General features: G+C 39.2%; 1 pseudogene; it reads right to left on the minus strand.

Moving 5' to 3' along the window:
* Positions 1-6,288: 6,288 nt before the first annotated feature.
* LOC118577473 lies at positions 6,289-6,751 on the minus strand (annotated as a pseudogene).
* Positions 6,752-7,043: the final 292 nt, after the last annotated feature.

Genomic DNA, 7,043 nt, shown 5'->3' on the forward strand with positions numbered 1-7,043 from the left:
TTGTTACAAATCTCTGAAGTTAAATACACTTTCTTGAAGCTTAATAACCAAAGTGCTTGTCCCCTTATTCTGATAAATTACCCCCAACACTTTATATCCACAGTTCTTACTTTCACAGAATTCCTCATAAATGATTAATGTATCATTCACATATTTACTAGGTTAGCAGCTAAGTAGAGGCAGAGTTTCTGTATACTCACTGCCTGGCAACTATTCATTGAACATCTTCTAAATCAGGATAGGCAAATGGGAGCTTTAGGGGACCAACTGAAGGTAGCCCTTTCTCCTGTGGATCATGGTCTAGCCCTAGGCCACAGTTGCATCTCATATTTGAAGTACTTCTTGTGTCTCATTGGTCATAACCAATGATTAAAAACAGTAGCTTCTGGCCATGAATTCTGTTTCTTTTCACTAGTAAAAATATGGCTTTATCTGTTGAAAGAATTTAAGAATCCCAGATAGTTCTGAGGCTCTTGAAATGTCCTGTTTCCAAGAACATTTTTTAGCAGGGCATTTGAAGTTTTGTACAACCCTGTCTCACTCTGCTTCTACCAGTGCTACTGGAAGTCTAATCCCTTAGTCAGGGAAGCCCAATGAAAGACTAAATCACACATAACTTGCCAAGGATGGCAGAGTCCAGGCAGTTGGCCTGATCCACCACTGCCATGTCCAAAGGTCAGCCTCTGAGATGGGTTAATTGTACCCATTAAAGTATTTCAGCAGCTGCTTCAGGCAGCAATTTGGAGCCCAGGAGAAGCCAGAGGCAGCAACAGAAGACTGGGTCATTTGAAAAAAGCCTGGCCAGGCTCCACACAGCCTGACAACAGCTGGGATTTCCAGAAGTACTTAACCTGGTTTATAGGTCATGACTTAACTAAAAGTAGACTTCCATTCATCCCCAGATGAAACTGTGAAATGGTTACATTGTTACCCCTTTCTCCCACTCATCCCTTTGTGTTCTCATTTTTCATCCCTGACTTGATTCTGAAAGTGATTTTAGTCAACCCATTAATTAACAGATTTAGATGTTTTAACTGAACAACTAACTGGTCTATGCAAAGTAGTTGTATGACTGCTACCATATTTCAACCCCTTTAGTGCCCTCTCAAGTCCACCATCCTCTCAGATCTGTCCCTGAGAGAGTGGCTGCTTCATCATGCATACACATTCCTATTGAGTCAGTAAGCAGACTAGACTTCAATATTTTTTTTTTAGCACAGCTCCCCATCCAGTAACTACCCATTTCTCCAGACTGGCACCATTACTCAGGAATCCTTCTCTATTGTATTCCTTGCCCAATTAGGTTTTGTGAGTGACCAAAGCATTGCAGACGGGACCAAGGCAGTTTCTTACTTAGGACTCGCCATTGTGTCCAATATAAATATATTAAAGAGCATTTCAAAGCTAAATACAATTTCAATTAATTAGCACCACAAAAATACATTGCAACGATATATTACAACATATAATAAAATACACATAAACTAGATTGTTGCAAATTATTATATTTAGATACATATTTTACTACTGACAGACCATTTTATTTAATTCTTAGTAATCATCATAAGTATGAAATTGGGGGTGAGTGTAATGTCAGAAAGCATTTCTGAGAAACCCTGGACAACATAAAACCCCCGTGGCATACTCTTTAAGAACCTTAGTAATGATCTATATCAACCTTCAACAATGAAAGAGTTCTCCGTATGTTTTCAGTTAATTTGACTCTGCTCACAGATGGACCCTGTGGGGCCAGCTTTGTGCCTTCCAGTGAATTAGGATCTGAAAATACTTTGTGGCTCCTTTCTAGAAATGGCATAGCTAGAGTCATAGTTCTTGGAAAACTTGACTTTTTCTGAAGTTTTTGTGCCAACAATCAGAGTGGGCATCAGATAATGAAGACTAAGTTTTTGGTTTTTACTATTTTTAAGAAAAATGTAAGCATATGAAAGAAGAGGAAAATGATCAAGAGACAAGAGTCAAGAGTCATTTAGTTTCTGATAACCTTAGGACTTAACAATGTCAGTCTCATTTACACATAAAACTAAGTAGAAAGTTTAAGAATAATTCAAAGTCACAGTAGAAGACAAGCTGATACAATAACCTCAAACTCACATTGTATTGCCTATCAAAAGAATTTTTACTTCATCTAACATTCTAGGGTATGTCATGGCACTGTGTTGGGATCCATCCCTGACCTATGGAAAGGTCCCTTGAAGGGGGATAGAGGAATTGAGAAATGCTAGATAGGAAATATAGGAACAGACAAAGAAAAAAGATATAGGATAGCTTCGGGAGGGTCCTGGGTCACTACCCAGCAGCCTTGAGATTATTTCTAATGGGACTTTTATACACTAGCAAGGAGAGAGGAAAAAGACCTCCCACTTTCAAAATCTAAGCACAAAGTACAACCTTTCAAAACCTGGTAATCATGACTCATGGCAAAGAATCTTATTATTAGGCCTTGAAGGATAAGATACCTGGTAACCCATGCCTTTGCACACTATTACACAGCCTTAGAGAACAACATAAATTCTGACCTTGTGACATTGAGTCAAACCACAAGTTGGAATCTTTGTGGACTCCCACAAAGGTAGTTTGGCCCTGGATCAATGTGGCCATTAGACAAAACTCAATCACTATGCTGAGCTGAGATGCAAAGGAGACTATGAGATGCATTCTAGCTGTGTTTCTAGGAAGGAGTCGTGAATACTGAGAAATACTTTTAGGTTCTGTCTCCCAGGGTGATCCAATGAGCAAGTAGAAGAGGCAGCCTTTAACACTGATCTTTTGCGTTTCCAAACTAATACACATAGTGAATATGCAATATCATTTCCATTCTGAAGCTCAGTTTTCTTTAATATTGGGGTGGATTTAGATAGTTTTAAGAAGAATTAATCTACTTCTCCACTTACACTCCTGTAAGCCATGATTTTGTCCAAAACCAACAGCAGAACATCAGTCTTTTTTTGCCTTTCACACTTCTTGGGTATAGAATTGTGTTGCCATTCACAGTCCTTACATGAAGATTTGGCACTGATGAAAGAAAAACATAGTTAAAATAATTTTTACACCCTTATATTCATACAATAGAGAAATGATAAAGAGGAAGGGATATGGAAATAACGATCTGACCCAGGAGAAATATTATTTTTCTATAAACAATAGAAACAAGAAAAGTGAAAGAATGAGGAGAGGAGGAGGAGAAAGAGGATAAGGAGGAAGAAGAGGAGGTAGAAGAAAAGGAGGAGGAGGATGCCATGACCACTAACAAGATGGTCTTCATAAGATTTTCTTCAGCCCTGTGCCTAGACTATTCCCCAGAAATATGGTATGATTGCCTAAATGGCTTACATCAAGAATCATACTAAAAATTTCCCATTCTTATATGCAAATACTTCTTCTTTTCTACATCTGAAAGCCACATGTGATTTCCAACCAGCCAGCACAAACAGACTGACAGACAACCTCCCTCAGGAAATGCTTGATGTGCCATCAGATTTCAACACTCTCCTCCTTCCCCCTCTGGAGCTAGTCTATAATTCTTCATTTGTGTAAATACATATGTGCAGCATATTTATTTGCATGCTGCTGCATAGAGTGAGCAATTCTGCATTCTTTTCTGGTTATGTACTCAGGGAGTCTGTCAATTCCCTGAAAGTTGTTCCTGTCCCTCAAGGGCCTCTGTAGGTTCTCATCCAATGCCTAGCAGCCCAGGACTAGAATTGATCTTGTAAGAACCAGAAGCATACCTGTCTAGAAGGAGAGCTATGGGAATCACTTCTTTGTCCCTGCCTCATGGTTCTCTTCTTCCATTAGACTTTGAATACTCACATTTGTTTCACTTTGTACCGTCTATACATTTAGAACCTAGTAAAAGTAATGCATATAATGATTATGTAAAACTTTCTTGAAAATGAAGTAATGAAGAAAACAGATGAAATCAGAGCTCTGAACAACAGCTTGCCTTGACAATTCAAGGTCCTAAATATTTTGCCTTATCATTCAGTATTCTGACACCACCTAAACAAACTCTTTTGATGAATCTATGTAGTTACCCACATGCTTTTCTGCTTTAGTTATGGTTAACATTTTAAACATAATTCTTTGAATTGTGAATTGATTTTTTGACTTTACTCTGTGTTCCCCATTTTTCCTCTTCATTGACTATTTAAATTTACTCATTCTAGGAAACAATCGTATGTGTCAGGGGCTGTTAGTGTTAGTGTCTGAATTTCACAGATAAGAAAACTGAGTGACAAAAAAATGTAACTTAAATATGGATACATCAATGTTAAATATCAGAGCCAATATGATGATACAAACTGGTAAAACCACACTGAGGAGGATGAAGTAAGAGGACTGGTAGTTTAAGGCCAGCCTGGGCTATATAGAGAGACTGTGTTTCAAAAGAGGGAAGAAGGAGATGGATGAGGAGGAGGAGAAGGAGGAGAAAGAAGAAGAAACAAGAAGTACACCAAAACAACAGCATGAATGAACAAGAGGAGGAAGAGAAAGAAGAGGAGGAGGAGGAGAACTACAACAAAAGAGGGAAAAAGGAAAGAAAAGAAAACGTCATAAAGCACACCACCAACTTGAATGGAGAAACTGGCTGAAGGGCTTCTGTTTTTATTTAGTAGACAGAATTCATTTCTTTTACAGCAATTTGATGATAGCTAATGATGTGTTCAAATAAAATAAATTAATGTCAAATAATGTCAATTTCTCTGGGAAAAGATTCTGGTAGGATTCGAGAGAGATTCATTAATCTGGGAGCACAGTATGGCCTCTGTGAGAGATTGCTTTGGAACTGAGACTTGCCTGTTAAGAGGAGACCAGTCACACAAAGAAGCAAGGATGAGGTATTCTCAGTAGTAAGACAGTTCAGTTCCAAAAGCTGTGGGGAAAAGGCAGTTCAGCTTGTTTACAGAGGGGACAGGGAAGCTGGGGAGTAGTGGATAGAGGTGGAGTAAGTTGAGGTGAAATCACAGGCACTGGCAGAAGTTAGATCATTCAAGCTGTTACTAGAAATCATGATTATTGCAATGAAAAGTCTTTGGAGGAACTTAAATCGTACTGACTCTCAAGCAGCTCAAGCAGAATTAACTAGTGTGAAGAGATTTGAATGGAAGAGAAGCAGCTAGCCAGGAGGCTGTCATTGTGGTTCAAAGAAGCCCAGGTGACAGATGATGGCTACTGAGGCTGAGATAGTGGTGCCAAAGAGAAGTGGGTATTCTCTTGGTGCAGGGAAGAGGAAGGGCAGTCCATGGATTTTGATGACTGAAGTCACACCAGCTTTAATAGAGAAGGACCATAACAAATGGCTATGCTAAAAATCAGCTCTGATCTTAGTCCATCTTGATGCTTCTGACTAGGTATCAGAGCAAGGTTCTGACCATTTCCCCATCAGCAGGCATTGCCATTACTCTTTCTGCCTTTTGTCTTGAATATGTCTCTTCATGAGAGATCATCATTCAAAATCCATTAGAATAACATCCAGCAGCTATCAGGGCTGTTCATTTCCCTAGGCATCAGGGAAATCTGCGTGTTCAGAACACTGAAGGGCATTCACTCATGCAGAGTGGATGAGAATTTGATAGGTGGATGTGTCCCCAAGAAGAGGAAACAGCTGGAGCAGAATGTAAGGTCAGGAAATAAAAGTCAGAGTATGTTTAGAGAAAGCTGGAAAAACAATAGGCTGGACTGCTGTTATAGAGGGCAGGGCATTGAACCTTTGTGTACTTTATCTAGGACAGTAAAAAGGTAGAAAAGTATGGCGTTCAGAAATCACGAGCTCTCTCTTACAGAGCTTGAAGGGACCCAACAATTATCTATCTACCTGCTGGAATACTGCACACTCCTATTTCTCTTAGAGAAAAGATCTAGCATTAATGTATATTATGTGTGGCTAAGCCTGTAAATCTCTCATCAGCACTCACACAACACAAAAGTCTTTTAATTGGGGCAGATCAACACATATTTCTGAGTGCTTAATGTGTACCAGGTTCTCTGGAGAAGGCAAAGACGATTAAGGCTACCCACTGGCCCTGAACCCATTCATGTCAGTGTACACAAACTTATAACCCTAATAATAAAGAATACCAGATCAAATGGAAACTCTTGCCATTCAAATTCTACATTCCCTGTGCCACCTGCCCATGGCCTTTTATGTCATGCTGCCAAAATTTGGGGGCTCCTAAAAAAATCTTACCAACAATATAGTTAAAACATTTGGGTGTCTTTTCTTAAGAGTTAAAGATGGAACTTAATTTAAAACTTCCATCTACCAAGTTAACATTTTCCATCAAGTCTATGAGCAGGGACCTTCACAGGCTCCACAACCTTTTATTTGGGCACTGTCTTTGAGGGGGCCTTGTCAGCACCATTGCTGTCTTCTTTGATGCCAGTTTAGCTTTTTGCTTCCTTGGGAGCCCTGATTTCTTGCTCTTGCTGAGTTTTCCTAAATTCTGATTTCTGATTCCTCTTTGACATGATATCCACAAGAGATGCACCAGTGATGGCCCATTAGAATTTGACTGTATGGCAAATTCTCTTCTTTTGAATTTCTTCCAACTGTTCTTTTTTGTGCTTATGTTTTCTTTTGTAAAAGGCAATCCAGCTTACCTGCTGAGGATTCCTTTTGGCAGCATTTTACATTAACAAACTGGAAAACTTTCCTGTGGGTCCTGGCATAGCTCTGCCCATGTCTGGGATAGATCTTATACAAACTGAAACTGCACAGCTCAACCTTCATGGTGGGGGCTGTCAGCCACTGGAGGAAAGACTTAGGAAAATGACACATCCAGAGAAAAAATCCTTAGCAATTACAGCATTCAAAAGTTATATGCCTTAGTTTTCTAAACAATAAATGGTATTTTGGTTAATATAACGGTTATCAGTTTCATTACTTAACAGAGACGTGAATACCAATGATTTAAGAAAAAAAAAATTGATTACCTTCACAGAAGAATCTGAGGTGCAAGCCAGATGACACATGCTGCTAGTCTCAGCACTAGGGATGAATAGACAAGAAGACTGCAAGTTCA

The sequence above is a fragment of the Onychomys torridus genome, chromosome 2 (genome assembly GCF_903995425.1).
Source record: "Onychomys torridus chromosome 2, mOncTor1.1, whole genome shotgun sequence".
NCBI classification, from domain to species: domain Eukaryota; kingdom Metazoa; phylum Chordata; class Mammalia; order Rodentia; family Cricetidae; genus Onychomys; species Onychomys torridus.